At 41.0% G+C, this 7,500-nt stretch overlaps 1 pseudogene; it reads right to left on the bottom strand.

Annotated features, from left to right (window-relative positions):
- Positions 1-776, bottom strand: part of LOC137991224 (uncharacterized) — a 1,092-nt pseudogene extending 316 nt beyond the window's left edge.
- Between the last annotated feature and the right edge of the window lie 6,724 nt (positions 777-7,500).

The raw sequence follows: 7,500 nt of genomic DNA, 5'->3' as shown, positions 1-7,500 counted from the left end.
GACAGAGTCTCTAAACGCTTTTCTGCCGATAGTCCACTACCCGCAGTGACAACGGCAGGCTGTTTTGGCTCGCCCATTTTTGGCGAAAATTTACTCAAGATCGTTTCCACTTGGCGCACCACCGACTGGTCCTGGCCCACTCCCTGGCGCTTATTTTACAACATCCTCGCTAAGTCTTCCACTTCCTGGAAGGTTTTTGGGCGTTGCAGAGATACATAGGTTTGCAAGTCACTCTGAAGGCCATCAATTAGGTATCGCATCGAATCCTCGTCCGAAAGACTTAATCGTTTACAGTACCTAGTGATATCGGCCACATAGCTATCAAGAGGTTCGTTGGAAAGTTGCTTGTGCGCACCTAATTGCTGTAATAAAATCCATTTATTCGGCCCTGCCGTGAAGCGTTCGTGAAAAGCTTTCTTTAAGCGCCCAAAATCATCCTTAATATCAGGTGATAAATTTAAATACCAGGTGCTGGCGACGCCACGCAAATACAAAGGGAACGCACTTAACTTAAGGGAGGTGTTCCAATTATTAATCTCAGCTATTCGCTCATAAAAGTCCAACCATTCTCCTGCGAATTCATTCGAGTTGCCACTAAAAAATTCGGGTTTCAAATCTGACTTAGGGCGTTTGGTTTGGAGGTTTTTGTCAAGCGAGTCGCGCATCAGTTGCATCGCGTGGCGCCTCGACACGGTTTCTTTTTCTAAGTCGGCCCTCAACGTCTCGTTCAGCGCCTTAATGAGGTCCTCCAACGCCTTTTGCTGCTCGTCGTTCATGTTCGAGGGACAAGTACAAATATCACTGGTTTCGGGTTTACTAGTCTGTGATATTAATTCCTTTGCTTTCGAACGAGTTGTTATCTGCGTGGTTGTTTTAAGCTTAGGTGGCATAAAATATCAAAAACAAGAAATGAAAAGCTCAGGCAGACGCATTACCCGTTCTACAATAGTTGTTAACACCGCGGCACTAATTCGAGGTGACTAGTTACTCCCTTGTTAATACTAACATTGATAACGGTATAAGTGTTCATTCTGTCTTTTAGCTTACTTTTCTTGTCCGGCTCGCTGAATTTCTTCCTATGGTCCTTTCCTTTCCTCCTCACTTCGTTTCTGCCTTTAAGTGGGCGTGCTAGACACTGGTTCCTTTCTTTTCTTTTGTTTTCTTTTCTGGCTGGCTTCCTTTCCCTCATTGGGTGTGCCGGACACTTGCTTCTCGGTAGTTCAGAACGGGAGTGGGATGGCGATCGGTCTGTTCTGCTAGGTCTCTGATGGCCTCTATGGAATCTCTGTCTCTTTCTCCTGTTTGGTTCTTTTTCTCTTTTTTCTTTCTTTTTTTTTCCTTCACTTTTATGTGGGTCTGTATTCTGTTTCGTCTTGCCTCAAGGTTCTAGAAGGGGAGAGCTTCATACCCGGATTCTCCACGACTTGTAAAAAGGGAGCTTCTTGCCAAGAGGAGGGATTAGCTCTACTCCCTTTTACCTTCTGCGGTCGAACGCAGGAACTCAGGAACTCAAACATTGCTTCTCACTTGCTTTAATCTTTTCTTCAGTTCTTACAACAGTTCCTAGGAATATGTTCGCTACAAGTAGTTGTTCAAAAGAGCACCTTAGATCGAAAGATTCGTTTACTTATTAGCGCTCCTGGTCCAGGCAACGCATTGCGATTGGTCAAAGGATTAGAGGCTTAGAACGTGATAACCTCAACTACAAAAGGGGTGATTAACATGAACTATGAAAATGTACCTATGGCTGCACGAAACATGGTCCATGTTGATGACTTAAAAATTGCAGTACCGCTAGGCTATGAACTAGTCCATCTAGGACCAATCGCAGTAGTTGCTTGACCAGGATCACTACCCTAAACCTCCTGGACAGAACGTGACTTCTCAACTAATAACCTTAAAGTAACAAAGACTAAACCAACCGAAATAAACAAGGGATTAACAATATTAATTAATGTACCTGGCTAATCCAAGCCCTAAACTAATAACGTCAATACGGGATTAATGGATTAGTACGGTATCGGAATTTCTACAACAATAAGGATGGAACTACAGGGTTGTTTCTCGACAGTACAACAACATTCGACCTAACTTTAGCTTAGTGTTACAGCCTTTATTTACTAATATACACTAAAGACCAGGAGTACAGCAGTTGCACGACAACACGTACTAGAAGCACTTGTCAACAGAGTTCTTTTAGCTTCTCTAGTTAATTAACTCAGATGGATTGATCCCGAATAAGCAATATATCCTATTTTGTCCAGGTATGAATTAAATTGTTTACAAGGCCAGCACACGCACGAAAGTTTCCGTGAGAGACATTAGAACGCCTTTGTGTATAAACCTAGTTGTGTTTTCCATCACGTGCATTTTGCCTGGCAACGGTGTGGCTCCTTTTGTTGAAGTGGTCACGGCCGTCTCTTAACATACTGTCTATAACTTCAACACAAGATCAAGTCTTTCCTGAATTATCAATAACTTCACACTACTTGAAGATAACTTCAAACTACTAGAAATAATAAACACGCTTCACTGTAAAAAGCTTTGTGCCTTGCAGCACCATTCGTTATGCGCAATTAATTTTAATTATACGACAAAAGTACTTAGACGCATCGTTAACTAATTAAAGAAAGACAATTATACACGCAATTTTTACTTCTTTAACACTTCTATACCCCTTAGCAGAGGCAATGGTTGCTTTGAGGTATGGTACAGTATACCCACAAGGTGGTATGGATAAAACCATAAGCTGACGATTTCCCCTTTCACCTGTTCTCAGAATTTCGTACCCTCCGGCAGTTTCCAAAATTGGAAAAGCCTGTAAAATTTTCTCGTGCACATGCTGACTGTTACCTCCTTTGGAAAAGCATATGCTTCTCTCTTCTTGCCTGGCCAGAGCCATCGATACCTCCTCAAAAGTTGAAGGGGCAGTGATTGCATTTTTTTTTTCCAGACACACAAATGTTCTTGTCCATGTATTCCGAACAGGTATGCTTATGCGATCTCCTGTCAATGTTGCCACTACACGACGCTTAGGTGCAGGCTGTTTTCCATTCATAGAGTTAGTGTTGCTGCTCACACGACTGTTGTTTGGTGGTCTGTAACCAAGAAGTCTTCTGTGTTCTTCAACCACTGGGACCACAGGTGCCACAGTTGTCACAGGTGATGAAACTTTGGGGCGGCTGACTGCATAGAGCAAATTTTCAGCACATGACTTGAGCAAATTTTTTGTTTCTTCGTCACCCATGTTCTACATGATGTAAAAGAAATCCAAGGTAAACCACCAACAACAGGTACGTTAAAATAATATGCATTCGCATTCAACAAGGTGGAGTGAAAAGTAGAATGAGAATTGACTATCGTGAAAACGATGATCCTACCTCAGGGCATTTGTATGGCTTATGTATCCCCCCTGGGGAAGTTCTTTAAAAAATAAAATACAAATGCCAGGGGTTAGCAATGGGGTGGGGGTAGGGGAAGATGGGCACAGGTTGTAGAATTGACTGATGCGTAAGGATGTATGCACTTATACTTTTTGTTTTGTGTTTAAATAAGAGCTACATCAGCTAATAATGTTAAATTTGGGCATTATTTACCACCTCCATCACTAGTACGACTACTGTTTTCAATTGAACAAAACCCTACCATACAGTAAGCATTTTCTTCCCCTGCTCCAAATGTAAACCATGAACCGTTCCCTTCCTATCGAAATTTTTTTTTTTTTCCTTTTCCTGGGAGTGTTTTTAGAGGATCCAAAATCCGGGCTCAGGTTTGTGAGCCTGCTTTAGTAAGACTATGCTAAGGAGTTCACGGGCAGATCACGAGTGATTTGCGATTGTATTGTATAGTGTCCGTTTTATCCGAGTTCAACAATTAACAACAACAATGAATAATGAATGACATTAACGCAATTAGCAAAAACGCTATTCCAGGCAGGACAATATTATACAATTATCACACACACATTAAATACAAAAAGAAACAGGTAGCGATTACAAAAAATGACCACAAATAATAGGACGAGAATTCACAAAATTTTAAGGTAATAGCATTAAACTTAACAATTAGGTAACTAAGACAGAGAAGCGAAAAGCTCAATAAGGAGGGGGAGTTCAACATAGTCATCTTCAGACTGCTAAAAGTCTTCAAGTAAACACTTCATCACTTTCCGATAATTAATTCGGCTAAGTACTTTTATTAGGGTGGAATTCAAGAGCATATTGCTGAGCACAATGTTTAAAGAACCATGCTCTGCTTTCCTAAATAAATCATATTCTAGGTACATATATTAAAGTATAATTAGACTTTACCTCTGCCTCGTTTTTTAGCTTTTCTTGACGGTCGCTCCACGAGGAAACGGAAGAGCCCGCGGTTGTGTTTTGTCAGCGGGTATAGTATACCTGCAAAGCATCTTGGGTATAGTGATAGATTTAATTTGGAAGGGAACTGATAGGTCTAATGGATTTAATTTGTTCGATTTAGAAGGAAACTGATCTATTTGGAAGGTATCTAATCAATTGGAATAGTATCTGATCGAATTAACCTGTCCGCTGCAAGAAAATGGCATTCGATTTAGAAAAGGTTTGTTTGCTGAATTGGAACTATGGCGCTCATTTTGGAATGTTGACTCTCGATTTGACATGTTGAATTTTGACAGCATAAACGCGCCATAGTCAGGCAACTGACAGTTCAGTCGAAGAAATGCTTCAACTCTGTCCGCCATTTTCAACTGTGACCAGAATTGTTGCCCCCTTAGCAGCCTGGTATCCAGCTCGCTCTTCCCACACTACAGTGCATGCGGAATATAAGCAAAATAGCGTATTAAGAGCGCCTCTCAGCAATTTTCACCTAAGAGCATGCAAGATAAAAAAATCGAAAATTGCCAAACTTTGTCACAATAAAGGCCTACGAAAACCATTTTTAGAAAAATATGTTTTAGTTTGTTTCGACAATTGTTTTACCTGGACGACGACTTTTTCGGTATCCGGCCTTGTGAGCGAGTGAAAACGGCTCCAAAATGTCGCTTGTGTGAATCAGTATTTTTGAAATAACAAATGAGTAACTTGAAAATCAAAACAACATCGCACAGCTAGAATAATTCATTCACTTTTTACCGCTGTTAACGGTACAATAGACCAAAACTGGAATTTTTGACCAAATTTTAAACCTTAGATTGATTACAGAATGCCAAATTTGTGCGAAATTCGACCGTCAAAAAAGCATCCTGGTACATGGCTTTCTCAAACGAGATGACATTCATCGGAATAAGCAATGTTTCTGCTGCAATTAAATTCAATAAAATTTTTGGGTAAATGAAACGGAGGATTTTTGAGACTCAATTTTAACATGCTGTTTGTCAACAAAAGTCGACCTTTGACCACCAAGGCGGAGGCGAGGTATATTGATTTCACACACGCTTATCTCAATTATTCAGTGAACTATTCGAGACTTCAGGTTTACTGGATCTACTGTAGGTAAAATGGAACGTGTCATTGAAATTTAACTGTCTTGGTTTATGAAAGAGTGACATATTTGGTAATTAAAATAACTGACCTAAAAATTTGCATACTAGTAAAATTCATTCCATTCCATATTTTTACGCAAACAAGTTTCCTTAATTCACTTTCTGAACATACCTGCAAAACAAACAAATAAAGGTATATCCCCCTTTATATAAGTATGCGCTGGTTGGATTTTCCTCGAAGCCCTCAAACGACCATCGAACGGTCAACCAGTCGAACGCTTTGTGACCTTCGCGAGTTTTGCCGTGATTGTGTCGTCAGAGCTGTCACGCAAGAGATTAGGACAAAGCACGCAGACCAATGGCTTTGTGCGGTTATTCTGAGTTTGTTGGGGGAATTTGTGGCGCAAGTTCTGATAATCCAGCAAACGTGCAATGCGTAACAATAGCAAAATGTGATAAGGACACCAAGGCACACTTGACAAGTTATAAAGTGTCAGATTCTTCTCTGGATACAGTGGCTAGGCTTTTGCTCGCACGTGCAGGTAAGCTTCAACTGAAATCACTTAAATTAAGATATTGAGCAGAAAATCACTTTGCGAAATCCGCAGATACTACCTATTACAGACTTAATGTCAAAAGCAGAAAACCCGCCCACAAGAAATGGACCTAAAAACACTGCTGCCGCAGTGCCACAGTTGTGTTGTTGGATATACCTCGTTCTTAAATCCATGAGGCAAACACCGTGGCACTGTGGCACTAGCCAGTCTACTCTGCTCAATTTAACCTTAAGTCGACTAAGGCACTGCGGCGCCAGCCATTCTACTCAATTCAGGCGTGTAGCGTGGCCATTTTTTCAAGTACGCACAAGTACATATGATCTAGAAACCTAAGTAAACTGAGCGAAAAATACTGCGTTCTTTATTTCTTGTCGAAATAGTTGCGTGAATACAAGCAAAGAACAAAGCGTCTTGCCCTTATTCTGAGCAAACTTGGCGCAAACAAAACATTGTTTTGGTTGTGCTAGCGTGACTGGAATTGTCAAGAACGTTCTCGCTCCTTGGTCACGAACGTTCATGGAACGTCGCTCCTTTGCAACCTCGCCTTTTTGTTGCACGCTGGCCAAACAACACTGCATTGCTAGTGCAAAAAAAAGTACAATGCAAAACTAAGTTAGAACATGGTATAGCTTTTGTTTTAGTTTTTATAATTTAATCAAATAGGTGCTTTCATCACGAAATCTTGGTTGCGTACAAGTAAAATGTTAAAAAATGAAACAATTGCTAAAAAATTCAAAATTTTGTGGTCACTTCAAGTATGCACGTGCGTATATGCGTATAGGATGCTACGCGCCTGCAATTCACTTTATCCGACGTGAACCGTGCGAAACCTACTTTCGTTCACTTCGGCACTGCGGCTAGCGTTACAAACGTAAATGCTACTTTGTGGACGGGTATTCAGCAATCGCTCCAATTGCAAAAATCGAGTAAGCAAGATATGGAAGACCATGTAATTATGTATCGTTGTACGAGACTGCGAGCACTCACTTTTCCAGTTGTCCCTGAAGCGAGTACATTGATCAGCGCAGCCAGATTGTATCACTGCCTGTGAAGCTAATGGTTATTGTTTTCTTATTAATTGTTTTTAAAGGTGTTTTTGAGATAGATGATATCATTTTGGGTACGACGATTTGCCCATGACATCGTGATCGATTTGGAATCCGATGGTGATGTAATTAGAAAAATCGCGCCCGCCCACATGAATGGGCATCACACATGGCAGTGAAAGGGGAGCGCGGATTAACCCTTGCTCAGTCTCAAAAACTTGACTTGCGCTTGACTTGCTGTTCTAGCGAAGTTACAACTACTTATGGCCGAAGTTGTAGCACAGTGGCGAAGTTTTACCGGGCTTCCAGTTCTTTCCTTTCGCCAAGACAATTGTTTGGGCTATTGCGGTTTCCGAGCTGAAGAAAGGATTCCTATGCACCCATATTCCTTTTTCAAGATCAGCTGTGTTGTTACATCGAGGGTTAACGGGTA

The sequence above is a fragment of the Montipora foliosa genome, chromosome 2 (genome assembly GCF_036669935.1).
Source record: "Montipora foliosa isolate CH-2021 chromosome 2, ASM3666993v2, whole genome shotgun sequence".
Taxonomy (NCBI): Eukaryota; Metazoa; Cnidaria; class Anthozoa; order Scleractinia; family Acroporidae; genus Montipora; species Montipora foliosa.
The sequence above is the reverse complement of the archived record's forward strand: the minus strand, read 5'-3'. Positions and strand labels throughout refer to the sequence as shown.